Here is a 14,701-nt window from a genome sequence, read left to right as displayed (position 1 = left end):
AATATATTTCTGGTAGGTACCTATTGATTTACTTCTCTAAACTATTCTTATTCTTTAAAAAGAAAACCGTCAAATGGTATTTTCTTTTTTTTCCCCAAACAAGTTACCCCTGATGAAGTCAAACTGACGAAACGCGTTGGGTTTATCAGTCATTAGTCAGTATTCTGGTTAGGAAAATTACTCCCTTCGCCAAGCGCACACCTTGCTAAGGTGAGGGAGTGTTTACATCTACCTACTGGATTCTGCTGTCAGAGTTATCAAAATCCATGTATAACCTGTTGTAAAAAAAATCTCATGTCAAAGACTTTTATGAATTCTTTTTGTATTAAATATTTTATTCTAATTGGCCTTGGGCCATTTGTTTGGGTGACTTTCTGGTGAGGGGTTATCCACTGCAGGAACCCAAGAAATCCAATTATCCATAGTATAAGATACACCTACTTGGAAGGACTTCCGCTATATCTATACATCAAACAAAGCGCGCTCAGGATTTGTGTTTTCTATCTTATGTTTGTCTGAGATCCGGCAACGGAGGTCTCGCCTGTAGTGCTGCTGGTTCTGCGAGCGCAAGATAAGGATATTTTTGTATTGTCTATATATATATATATATATATATATATATATATATATACATACATACATACATACCCCCATTATAATGATTTTTTTATTAGGTTGGTGGTACAGTGGAAATTATTGGGGCAGTGGGTGAAAAAAACTTAATTGGTTCCCCCTTCTACAGCCCTGCCCACACACCCATAAATGCCTCTCCAATATTAAAATATGTAAAAAAAGGTGGCAATTCCAAAGATATCTTTCGTCTTTCAAATTGTTTGAAAAATTGCTTAGTGTGTACTAGTGATGAGCGGGTTCGGTTCCTCGGAATCCGAATCCCCCCGAACTTCACCCATTTTACACGGGTCCGAGGCATACTCGGATACTCCAGTATTGCTCGGTTAACCCGAGCGCGCCCGAACGTCAACATCCCGCTGTTGGATTCTCGCGAGATTCGGATTCTATATAAGGAGCCGCACGTCGCCGCCATTTTTCACTCGTGCATTGAAATGATAGTGAGAGGACGTGGCTGGCGTCCTCTCACTTTGTTTAAGGAAGCTGCAAATATCTTTATTCTGGGGACCAGCAGTAATTATAGGAGGAGTACAGTGCAAAGTTTTGCTGACCAGTGACCACCAGTATACGTTGTCTGCCTGAAAAACGCTCCATATCTGTGCTCAGTGTGCTGCATATATCTGTGCTCACACTGCTTTATTGTGGGGACTGGGGATCAGCAGTATTATATAGGAGGAGTACAGTGCAGAGTTTTGCTGACCAGTGACCACCAGTATACGTTGTCTGCCTGAAAAACGCTCCATATCTGTGCTCAGTGTGCTGCATATATCTGTGCTCACACTGCTTTATTGTGGGGACTGGGGACCAGCAGTATTATATAGGAGGAGTACAGTGCAGAGTTTTGCTGACCAGTGACCACCAGTATTATACGTTCTCTGCCTGAAAAACGCTCCATATCTGTGCTCAGTGTGCTGCATATATCTGTGCTCACACTGCTTTATTGTGGGGATTGGGGACCAGCAGTATTATATAGGAGGAGTACAGTGCAGAGTTTTGCTGACCAGTGACCACCAGTATTATACGTTCTCTGCCTGAAAAACGCTCCATATCTGTGCTCAGTGTGCTGCATATATCTGTGCTCACACTGCTTTATTGTGGGGATTGGGGACCAGCAGTATTATATAGGAGGAGTACAGTGCAGAGTTTTGCTGACCAGTGACCACCAGTATTATACGTTCTCTGCCTGAAAAACGCTCCATATCTGTGCTCAGTGTGCTGCATATATCTGTGCTCACACTGGTTTATTGTGGGGACTGGGGACCAGCAGTATTATATAGGAGGAGTACACTGCAGAGTTTTGCTGACAAGTGACCGCCAGTATTATACGTTCTCTGCCTAAAAAACGCTCCATATCTGTGCTCAGTGTGCTGCATATATCTGTGCTCACACTGCTTTATTGTGGGGACTGGGGACCAGCAGTATTAAATAGGAGGAGTACAGTGCAGAGTTTTGCTGACCAGTGACCACCAGTATTATACGTTCTCTGCCTGAAAAACGCTCCATATCTGTGCTCAGTGTGCTGCATATATCTGTGCTCACACTGCTTTATTGTGGGGACTGGGGACCAGCAGTATTATATAGGAGGAGTACACTGCAGAGTTTTGCTGACCAGTGACCGCCAGTATTATACGTTCTCTGCCTAAAAAACGCTCCATATCTGTGCTCAGTGTGCTGCATATATCTGTGCTCACACTGCTTTATTGTGGGGACTGGGGACCAGCAGTATTATATAGGAGGAGTACAGTGCAGAGTTTTGCTGACCAGTGACCACCAGTATTATACGTTCTCTGCCTGAAAAACGCTCCATATCTGTGCTCAGTGTGCTGCATATATCTGTGCTCACACTGCTTTATTGTGGGGACTGGGGACCAGCAGTATTATATAGGAGGAGTACAGTGCAGAGTTTTGCTGACCAGTGACCACCAGTATTATACGTTCTCTGCCTGAAAAACACTCCATATCTGTGCTGCATTGTAGTATATAGTAGGAGTACAGTGCATAATTTTGCTGACCACCAGTATATAATATATAGGAGTACGGTATAGAAGGCCACTGCTCTACCTACCTCTGTGTCGTCAAGTATACTATCTATCCATACCTGTGGTGCATTTCAGTTTTGCACAGTTTGCTGACCACCAGTATATAATATATAGCAGTACGGTACAGTAGGCCACTGCTCTACCTACCTCTGTGTCGTCAAGTATACTATCCATCCATACCTGTGGTGCATTTCAGTTTTGCACAGTTTGCTGACCACTAGTATATAATATATAGCAGTGCGGTACAGTAGGCCACTGCTCTACCTACCTCTGTGTCGTCAAGTATACTATCCATCCAGTGGCGGAACAAGCAAGCGGTGGGCCCAGGTGCGACAAAATGCTTTGGCCCCCGCCCCCCATCCCATCCAAGGCCACCCCATGGGCAGTGGGCGCCGTAGGCGCGCGCAAAAATACATAGTGGCGTGGCTTCGTGGGGAAGGGGTGTGTCCACAAAATAATACCAATTCATAAAACGGTGCATAGTAGTCTCCATTCTTCAAATTACGCCGCACAGTAGCACCACTACACCAGGTAGAGACCCTTTTACACCTTACAGCGAACAGATTCCCCTTTTTACACATAACGGCAGACAGCGTGCACTTTTTACACATAACGGCAGACAGCATGCCCTCGTTACACATAGCGGCAGACAGCGTGCACTTTTTACACATTACGGCAGACAGCGTCCCCATTTTACACATTACGGCAGACAGCATACACTTTTTACACATAATGGCAGACAGCGTGCCCTCGTTACACATAGCGGCAGACAGCATCCCGTTTTTACACATTACGGCAGACAGCATACACTTTTTACACATAATGGCAGACAGCGTGCCCTCGTTACACATAGCGGCAGACAGCGTGCCCTCGTTACACATAGCGGCAGACAGCGTCCCCATTTTACACATTACGGCAGACAGCGTGCCCTTTTTACACATTACGGCAGGCAGATTCCCCCTTTTTACACATTGCGGCAGGCAGATTCCCCATTTTTATACATAGCGGCAGGCAGATTCCCCATTTTTATACATAGCGGCAGGCAGTCCCCCCTTTTTACACATTGCGGCAGGCAGTCCCAACAAATAAAAAAAGAAAGAGACAGAAAGAAAGACAGAAAGACAGAAAGACAGAAAGAAAGAAAGAAAGAAAGAAAGAAAGAAAGAAAGAAAGAAAGAAAGAAAGAAAGAAAGATTATACTTACCCTCTCTGTTGGCTCAGGCTCCTTGTGCAGCTTCCCGGGCAGTAGAGAAGAAGGAGGAGGGAGGTGGAGGAGGGAGCCGCAGCAGCGCTGTGTTATTGGTGGAGGCGCTGCTGCTGCTACCCCTCTGCTTCACTATAGGCTGTTCTCAGAGACAGCCTATAGTGAAGCAGAGGAGCAGCAGCAGCAGCGCCTCCACCAGTAACAAAGCGCTGCTGCGGCTCCCTCCTTCACCTCCGTCCTCCACCTTACCCCGTACCGCTGCAGTGCGTGCCGCTCCTCTCTCTCCGGGCGGCTGTGCGCTGCGGGCAGCGGTTGCCCGCAGCGCACAGCGGCATGTAATGAGTCAGTTTGACTCATTACATGCTTGGGCCCCTGAACAGAGGCGGGCCCCAGTGCAACGCACTGCTTGCACTGCCGGTAGTTCCGCCTCTGTATCCATCCATACCTGTGGTGCATTTCAGTTTTGCACAGTATATATAGTAGCAGGCCATTGCTATTGATACTGGCATATAATTCCACACATTAAAAAATGGAGAACAAAAATGTGGAGGGTAAAATAGGGAAAGATCAAGATCCACTTCCACCACGTGCTGAAGCTGCTGCCATTAGTCATGGCCGAGACGATGAAATGCCATCAACGTCGTCTGCCAAGGCCGATGCCCAATGTCATAGTAGAGAGCATGTAAAATCCAAAACACTAAAGTTCAGTAAAATGACCCAAAAATCAAAATTAAAAGCGTCTGAGGAGAACCGTAAACTTGCCAATATGCCATTTACGACACGGAGTGGCAAGGAACGGCTGAGGCCCTGGCCTATGTTCATGGCTAGTGGTTCAGCTTCACATGAGGATGGAAGCACTCATCCTCTCGCTAGAAAACTGCAGTGCCACTCCTATATGGGCCAGGTGTTTGTGTCAGCCACTTGGGTCGCTTAGCTTAGTCACACAGCTACCTCATTGAGCCTCTTTTTTTCTTTGCATCATGTGCTGTTTGGGGACTATTTTTTTGAAGTGCCATCCTGTCTGACACTGCAGTGCCACTCCTAGATGGGCCAGGTGTTTGTGTCGGCCACTTGGGTCGCTTAGCTTAGTCACACAGCTACCTCATTGCGCCTCTTTTTTTCTTTGCATCATGTGCTGTTTGGGGACTATTTTTTTGAAGTGCCATCCTGTCTTACACTGCAGTGCCACTCCTATATGGGCCAGGTGTTTGTGTCGGCCACTTGGGTCGCTAAGCTTAGTCACACAGCTACCTCATTGAGCCTCTTTTTTTTTTTTGCATCATGTGCTGTTTGGGGACTATTTTTTTGAAGTGCCATCCTGTCTGACACTGCAGTGCCACTCCTAGATGGGCCAGGTGTTTGTGTCGGCCACTTGGGTCGCTTAGCTTAGTCACACAGCTACCTCATTGCGCCTCTTTTTTTCTTTGCATCATGTGCTGTTTGGGGACTATTTTTTTGAAGTGCCATCCTGTCTGACACTGCAGTGCCACTTCTAGATTGGCCAGGTGTTTGTGTCGGCCACTTGGTTCGTTTAGCTTAGTCACACAGCTACCTCATTGCGCCTCTTTTTTTCTTTGCATCATGTGCTGTTTGGGGACTAATTTTTTGAAGTGCCATCCTGTCTGACACTGCAGTGCCACTCCTAGATGGGCCAGGTGTTTGTGTCGGCCACTTGGGTCGCTTAGCTTAGTCATCCAGCGACCTCGGTGCAAATTTTAGGGCTAAAATTAATATTGTGAGGTGTGAGGTTTTTAGAATAGACTGGAAATGAGTGGAAATTATGGTTATTGAGGTTAATAATACTATGGGATCAAAATGACCCCCAAATTCTATGATTTAAGCTGTTTTTGAGGGTTTTTTGTAAAAAAAAAAAACGAATCCAAAACACCCGAATCCGACAAAAAATTTTCAGGGAGGTTTTGCCAAAACGCGTTCGAATCCAAAACACGGCCGCGGAACCGAATCAAAAACCAAAACACAAAACCCGAAAAATGTCCGGTGCACATCACTAGTGTGTACACTCAATTTCATTTGACACGGATCTGGGAAGTTCAAGGGAAATTGTTCATCTTCCACATTGTTCATCTTTCACATTGGTCATGTCTTTTATAGGCCCTACACACTGGCCGACATCACTCAAAGATAGGAACGATCTCGTTCATTAATGAACAAGATACCGTTCATATCTTGGAGTGTGGAGGCACCAGCAATGAACGATGCGCGGCCCCGCGCTTGTTCATCGCTGGTGCCCCGTCGGCTCTGCATGCAGGTCAGTATGGATGATCTCATCCATATTTGCCTGCACTGCTATGGAGCCGTGTGACGGGGGGAGTGAAGAAACTTCACTCCCCCCATCACTGTCCCCGCCCCCTGCCGCCGGGTCGCCCGTCGGCTGTATCCGCCATCGGGCAGCTCGGCGGCGGATCGGCCAATGTGTAGTGCCCAATAGTGTGTATGGGCCTTTATATGGTATAAGAGATTAGGGGATTAGGGGCAGATGTATTAAACCTAGAGAAGTGATAAAGCAGTGATAAGTACAAGGTGATAACGCACCAGCCAATCATTACAAGTTTGAAAAATGACAGTTTTGAGCTGATTGGCTGGTGCATTATCACCTTCCTCTTATCACTTCTTTATCACCTCTCCATGCTTAATACATCTGTCACATTGTTTTAATTTATTGTGGCATGCCGAGACAAATGGTTCCATACCTGTTGGTGTGTTACATTTGCTTTTCTGATTTATAACATTAACTGATTATATATTTTTTAAATAGACACTACTGAAGTGTTATAAATGTGGAAATCCATATGTTGCTGGTGAGCAGAAAAAAGAAAAGAGAGAAATATAGAGGCTGATGCTGAGTTGGGAGCAACTTTGTCTCATTACAAATCATGTAACAGGCCTCATGAAGTGGACATATTCGGTAAAATGCGACACATTCGGTGCATTGTGCTGATGCCTGTTAGAGGCCAGAAAGCAGGGAACAGTTTGTAGCGCAAGGGACTGTGGACATTGACCGTTCCAGGAGAGCATGCCATGTGTGTGGCTGCAAGACACTACAGGGGACTGATGATGGAGCACATGCAGTGTTAGGACTTTTTATGTTTGTGTTTTTATTTTTCTGTTTGTACCTGTGTGACCAGACCCAAACCTGAATATAATCTGCACAGTGTCTGCTACCAGTAAAGACGCTGTGTTCGAACCGAAATACCTGCCTGCGAGTCCTTATTTCAAGTACCCATTTTACAATATCTATAAATATGATAGATATATGTATACACTGCTCAAAAAAATAAAGGGAACACTAAAATAACACATCCTAGATCTGAATTAATGAAATATTCTTATTAAATACTTTGTTCTTTACATAGTTGAATGTGCTGACAACAAAATCACACAAAAATTATCAATGGAAATCAAATGTATTAACCCATGGGGGTCTGGATTTGGAGTCACACTCAAAATTAAAGTGGAAAAACACACTACAGGCTGATCCAAGTTTGATGTAATGTCCTTAAAACAAGTCAAAATGAGGCTCAGTAGTGTGTGTGGCCTCCACATGCCTGTATGACCTCCCTACAATGCCTCGGCATGCGCCTGAGGAGGTGGCGGATGGTCTCCTGAGGGATCTCCTCCCAGACCTGGACTAAAGCATCCGCCAACTCCTGGACAGTCTGTGGTGCAACGTGGCATTGGTGGATGGAGCAAGACATGATGTCCCAGATGTGCTCAATTGGATTCAGGTCTGGGGAACGAGCGGGCCAGTCCATAGCATCAATTCCTTTGTCTTGCAGGAACTGCTGACACACTCCAGCCACATGAGGTCTAGCATTGTCTTGCATTAGGAGGAACGCAGGGCCAACCGCACCAGCATATGGTCTCACAAGGGGTCTGAGGATCTCATCTCGGTACCTAATGGCAGTCAGGCTACCTCTGGCGAGCCCATGGAGGGCTGTGCGACCCCCCAAAGAAATGCCACCCCACACCATTACTGACCCACTGCCAAACCGGTTATGGTGGAGGATGTTGCAGGCAGCAGAACGTTCTCCTTGGCGTCTCCAGACTCTGTCATGTCTGTCACATGTGCTCAGTGAGAACCTGCTTTCATCTGTGAAGAGCACAGGGCGTAAATGGCGAATTTGCCAATCTTGATGTTCTCTGGCAAATGCCAAACGTCCTGCACGGTGTTGGGCTGTAAGCACAACCCCCACCTGTGGGCGTCGGGCCCTCATACCACCCTCATGGAGTCTGTTTCTGATCGTTTGAGTAGACACATGCACATTTGTGGCTTGCTGGAGGTCATTTTGCAGGGCTCTGGCAGTGTTCCTCCTTGCACAAAGGCGGAGGTAGCGGTCCTGCTGCTGGGATGTTGCCCTCCTACGGCCTCCTCCACGTCTCCTGATGTACTGGCCTGTCTCCTGGTAGCGCCTCCATGCTCTGGACACTACGCTGACAGACACAGCAAACCTTCTTGCCACAGCTTGCATTGATGTGCCATCCTGGATGAGCTGCACAACCTGAGCCACTTGTGTGGGTTGTAGGGAGGTCATACAGGCACGTGGAGGCCACACACACTACTGAGCCTCATTTTGACTTGTTTTAAGGACATTACATCAAAGTTGGATCAGCCTGTAGTGTGTTTTTCCACTTTAATTTTGAGTGTGACTCCAAATCCAGACCTCCATGGGTTAATAAATTTGATTTCCATTGATAATTTTTGTGTGATTTTGTTGTCAGCACATTCAACTATGTAAAGAACAAAGTATTTAATAAGAATATTTCATTCATTCAGATCTAGGATGTGTTATTTTAGTGTTCCCTTTATTTTTTTGAGTAGTATATATATATATATATATATATATATATATATATATACACATATTAGAGATGAGCGTGCTTGGATTTCTGATTTCGGAAAACTGAGGATCCGAGTGAATCCAAGTGGCGGCTCATGTTTTCCCCGCCATGATCAGATTCCAAAGAGATGCAAAATGTCATCATCCCGGAGTATGATTCCTGCAGGGTTTGGATTCTGTATACAGTAACTGCCTGCAGCTGTGATTGGTGCCATTTTACAGCAGTCCATGGAGAGAGCTGTGTGCCCTGATGGTCTGTGCTTACTCCATTTTGCTGAGCTGATCTATCTGTGTGTGTACTGTATTCTTCCACTCCAGTACCTGAGCTGCTGGTCTATCTGTGTCCAATCCACTGTGTCCATTCACTCCAGTGGCTGAGCTGACTTATCTATGTCTGCTGTGTCCATCCACTCCAGTGCTACTTAGTGTTGTTAATGGGTGGTCTTCAGGTTGCCGACTGTCAGGATCCCGGCGCACAGTATACCGGCGCTGGAATCCCGACAGCCGGCATACCGACAGTTCATCTCCCTCGTGGGGGTCCCTGGAGGGAGATTAAACACTGTGCCCGCAAGGGGCTCATTTGCGCTCACCATGCTGTCGGTATGCCGGCGGTCAGGCTTCCGGCGCCGGTATGCTGGTCGCCGGGAGCCCGACCGCCGGCATACCATACCACACCCGTTGTTAATAATAAATTACAGTACAGGCAGTACAGGCAGTTAGCAAGTCATTGTTTATTATTTTTTATAGGGCATACATTTAGTTACATCTATTGTTTTAGTGTGTCACATTGGTGCTGCACTGTGACTCCACAGGCCGTACCCCACTGCACCTTTGTTGACATAATAAATATAATCGGCTTGACTCGCCGCTTTCAGTTGTCATTTTCCCCTGAATAATTTTCTCTTTATACAATCTGTGTGCGCTGTACCCCACTGCGCCTCTGTTGACATAATAAATATAATTAGTGTGATTCGCTGTTGTGAGTTGTCACTTAAAAAAAAAATACAATATTATATATTATACAATATTATATATATAGTATTATGCAAGCGGTGTGTGCTGTACACCACTGTGCCTTTATTGACACTATAAATGTAAGCAGTGTTATTGGCTGCTTTGAGTTGTCATTTTCAAAAAAAAAAAAAAAGCAAAATAGAATTGGTATTTTTTATTGTACAACCTGTGCGCTGTACCCCTCTGCGAAATTGTTCACAGGAATATGATCCAATCCCCCTCTTCCCATGTAAAAATGGGCAAACACTCACATGTTTGCAAAATCGGGAAAACACGTAGCTTAGTAAATTTACCCCCAGGTGTATGGGGACACATCTGTATCATTCTCAATGCACTTCAACAAACATAGATACATGTTATACTCTCTGTGAAGGCATTGCTGCAGCCACAAATGTAAAATTAAATTTCGCTTACATCCTAGAGGATGTTGGGGAGCATCAAAGACCATGGGGTATAGACGGATCCTGTGGAGCCTTGGGCACTATAAAATTTGAATAGTGTGGGATGGCTCCTCCCTCTATGCCCCTCCTCCAGACCTCAGTTTAGAAATTGTGCCCAAGAGAGCCGGCAGCACTTCCAGTGAGCTCCTGAGAGGAGTGAGGAAATGAAGATATTTCTAAGTTTTGTTTTCAGGGAAGCTGCTGGCAACAGCTTCCCTGCTTCGTGGGACTCAGAGGGGAGAGCAGGAACCAAGTACCTGTAGACTTCATGGCTCCTGCTCCCGCTGACAGGACACCATTAGCTCCTGAGGGTGTTGATCGCATAGCCCCCCGATGGCGAACGCTCACTCCCACAGCACCTGCTGCCACCCCCTGAATTAGCCAGAAGACGTCGAGTGGTGAGTACAAAAACCCCAGGTATCCAAAAGGGATAACTGGGGTTCAATGGCGGCTGTTAGGGACGGAGCGCAGCGCTGACAGGCTGTGCACCGCTGGTTCACTGAGGTACTCCACTGGGTACAGAGCGCTGGGGGGGGGGGGAAGGGGCTCTGAGGCGCTCTGAGCTGGCAGTAGAAATTCCCTGAATGAGTCTGGTCATAGTAAACAGCGGCCCGACGCCACTGTTTACATAAACCCCGGCCAATATAAATAACTAAAGGCGGGAGATTCTGCGCCATTTTGGAGGCGAACTTCTTCTCTTTTTCAGCTCCAGCCTACCGGCGCCATTTTATGAAGCTGCACCGGCCCGCACAGGACGCGCTGCAGAGATGCTGGCCTTCTCCTCACTCCTTGTGGTACCAGGGTGTTATAGAAAGGGGGAGAGCTCTTGGTGGATTATAGGACCTATAAGGTCTATATGTACATATAAATAAAGCGCAGCAGAGTTAGTTCTAACCCTTCTCATAGCGCTGTGGGGGCTGGCTCATACTTCTGTGTCGTTCCAGATCTCAGTGCAGGACCTGTAAAACCCTGTGTGACTGAGTGTGTATATGTGTGTATGTACAGAGTATTCCTTTCTTTTTACAATGGAGAATTTAAACGACGCAGCGGTTATTTCTATTGAGGGAGATTTCCTCCCTGATAAACACAGGCCGGTGTGTTGTTCCCTGATCCTTCTGTGGAAGAACCAGAAGGATTGGGGACCATTAAACATATGATTGCTCAGTTGCATGACAGATTTATACAATCTGATAAGGAATTTCAGAATTGGAAGAGATCTATAGAAGATACCCTATGTAGAGGTCCCTCTGCCTCAGCAGGGGTTTCTCTCTTCAGGTCCCGCCAAGCGCTCCTTGGCGCGGTTACTAAATGTCGACACAGATACTGATGACGACACAGGGGACACTGACGGGGATTCTAAGGTAGCGGATGCTACCCTCTCTAAGCGTATTCAGAATTTGATTACAAGTGTTAAGGAAGTGTTAGATATTCCTGATGAAACTCCTGTACAGGGGAAGAAAGCTTATTTTAATTTGGATAAGAAGCCTGGAGTTATTTTTCCTGTGTCGGAAGATTTAAATGCTCTGTTTAGTGAGGCCTGGAAGACTCCAGACAAGAAATTCCAATTACCTAAGAGACTATTACTGGCCTATCCCTTTCCTGAGGGTGATAGAAAAAAATGGGAAAGTTCTCCCGTGGCAGATGCCTCCCTGTCACGATTGTCCTAAAGGGTTACGTTAGCCGCCCCCGGCACGGCTTCACTGAAGGAACCGGCGGACCGGAAAATTGAGAATACCCTCAAATCTATATACTCAGCCAGTGGGGCTATACTTAAACCTACCATTGCAGGTGCATGGGTTTCCAATGCCATTGAAAAATATGCAGAGAATTTGCTTGCAAACATTGATACCATTGACAAGGATGCAATTATATCCACATTGACTCATATTAAGGATTCAGCAGAATACATGGTTGAAGCCATGAAAGACATTGGTTTATTAGATGCACGGTCATCTGCCTTGGCGGTATCTGCACGCAGAGGCCTCTGGCTTAACCAGTGGTCTGCAGATGCTGTGTCTAAGAAAAATGTAGAAACCCTACCCTATGAAGGGGAGGCTTTGTTTGGAGAAGCACTAGATGCATGGATATCTAAAACTACAGCAGGCAAGTCTGCTTTTCTCCCTTCTGCTGCTCCTCCTACGAAGAAACCTTATTTTGGTCCATCTCCGCAACCTTTCAGAGCTGGTAAAGCGGGGAGAGATAGAGGTTCCACCCCTTTCTTTGGTAGAGGAAGGGGTCAGGGACGTGGTGGAAAGCCTGCAACGGCAGGGCTTCAGGATCAGAAGTCTACTTCTGTTCCGCCCTCTACCCCACAATGACGCTGGGACTCCCCTGTGGGTGTCCAGTCGGGAGGGATCACAAACTCAACTGCGAAGTTACATTCCCGTTTACAGTTAAAAACTTCCTCCTGGCAAAATTGGCATAGACAATTATGGAGAATACAAAAGGCAATCGATAGAAATAGCAGAATTCTGCAAACGAAAATGATCATTCCACAATCTGATCTTACAGTAGACTGTACTGAAGGAACAACCACTGAATTGCTATCAACACATCTTGCAATTGTTCCTTGCAATGAGATTACATCATTTACTACAGGGACACAGGTACAAGAATCAGACCTGGATCCACTTCCATTGCTAGACGACCTTCCAAAGAAGACTGTTTTTTCTCATACGGTGGCTGAGGCAGTGCAGCCTGAGACTACATCTCCAAAGAAGGTGTCCATTTTGAGTGCTTCACAAAAGTGTAAACGACCTTTACCTAAATCTTCAAAGCGTCGTAAGGCTCCTTTGCCTAAAGCTGATGGCTGGGATACTTTATTCCAAGTGGTTACTCCCACACTTTGTGGGAGGGATCCTGCGGCTAGTTCTAACATTGAGGTCTCTGGAACAAAACCGTCCAGATCCAGTATCTGCGGTTCTGACAAAACTCATGGCCCTAAAAGGCCTGAAAAAAATTCTGAGTCTCGTTCTAAGAAGAAGGTTCATTCTTCTTCCAAGTCAAAACCCAGTGCCTCGAAGGGTCTTGCTGCTTCTAGGTTTGATGGTATGGAGGTCGAGCGAAAGCTTTTGGCCCGGAAAGGTATTCCGAACGAGGTCATTCCTACCCTGATTCAGGCTAGAAAAGCTGTGACGTCAAAACATTACCATAGAATTTGGCGGAAATATGTCTCTTGGTGGGAGTCCAAGAAGATCCCTACGGAAGAATTCCGATTGGGTAGATTACTCCTTTTCCTACAGTCAGGAGTGGATGTGGGCCTAAAGTTAGGCTCTATCAAGGTCCAAATTTCGGCCTTGTCCATATTTTTCCAGAAACAATTGGCTACCCTTCCAGAGGTTCAGACTTTTATAAAAGGGGTTCTGCACATACAACCTCCCTTTGTGCCTCCTACGGAGCCATGGGACCTTAATGTGGTGTTGCAGTTCCTGCAATCGGAGTGGTTTGAACCGTTATGGAAGGCAGAATTAAAATTTCTTACATGGAAAGTAGTCACCTTGTCGGCTTTGGCATCCGCAAGGCGGGTGTCTGAATTGGGGGCCTTGTCTCACAAGAGCCCTTTCCTGATTTTTCATGCGGATCGGGCTGAGTTAAGAACACGTCAGCAGTTCCTTCCAAAGGTTGTATCATCTTTTCATATCAACCAACCTATTGTGGTGCCCGTAGCCACTGACGCTTCTATTACGGGGAAGTCCTTGGACGTAGTAAGGGCTTTAAAAATATATGTCAAGAGGACTGCTCCTCTTCAAAAGTCAGAAGCATTGTTCGTGTTTTATGATCCCAATAAAATTGGGTGTCCTGCTACTAAGCAGACTATTAGTCGCTGGATCTGTTGTACTGTCCAGAACGCTTATTCTTCGGCGGGTCTGCCGAAACCGACTTCGGTCAAGGCTCACTCTACTCGTAAAGTGGGCTCTTCCTGGGTGGCTGCCCGGGTTGTCTCGGCACTTCCACTTTGCCGAGCAGCTACGTGGTCAGGACCAAACACATTTGCAAAGTTTTACAAGTTTGATACTTTGGCCTCTGATGACCTCCAGTTTGGTCAATCAATTTTGCAGGGAACATCAGCACTTTCCCTCCCCTAGTGGGAGCTTTGGTATAGGCCTCATGGTCTTTGATGCTCCCCAACATCCTCGAGGACGTAAGAGAAAATAGGATTTTAATATACCTACCGGTAAATCCTTTTCTCATAGTCCGTAGAGGATATTGGGCGCCCGCCCAGTGCTTCTGTTCCCTGCTCAGTTGTTACTTGTTAAGTAATGGCAGCGGTTGCTGCCACTCTTTGGTTCATGTATATTGACATGTTTTCGTTGAGTTACTTGTGGTTGCATGTTATAAATTCTGTGTGAGTTGGTGTGAATCTCGCCACACAACATTGTAGTATCCTCTCTCGAGGTTGTCCGTCTCCTCGGGCACAGTTCCTAAGCTGAGGTCTGGAGGAGGGGCATAGAGGGAGGAGCAAACCCACACTATTCAAATTTTATAGTGCCCAAGGCTCCACAGGACCCATCTATA

At 46.2% G+C, this 14,701-nt stretch overlaps 1 protein-coding gene across 3 annotated transcripts in view; it reads right to left on the bottom strand.

The window, feature by feature from the left end:
- Positions 1–9,443: 9,443 nt before the first annotated feature.
- Positions 9,444–14,701, bottom strand: part of LOC134997212 (ornithine decarboxylase-like) — a 222,578-nt gene continuing 217,320 nt past the window's right edge. For all 3 annotated transcript variants that reach the window (XM_063951258.1, XM_063951257.1, XM_063951259.1), the window contains exon 10: positions 9,444–9,672. The gene's annotated coding sequence lies outside the window, so the exon portion shown is untranslated. The remainder of the gene's footprint in view (positions 9,673–14,701) is intronic.

This window comes from Pseudophryne corroboree, chromosome 2 (assembly GCF_028390025.1).
Source record: "Pseudophryne corroboree isolate aPseCor3 chromosome 2, aPseCor3.hap2, whole genome shotgun sequence".
Lineage (NCBI taxonomy): Eukaryota > Metazoa > Chordata > Amphibia > Anura > Myobatrachidae > Pseudophryne > Pseudophryne corroboree.
This window is presented reverse-complemented; position numbering and strand designations above follow the sequence as displayed.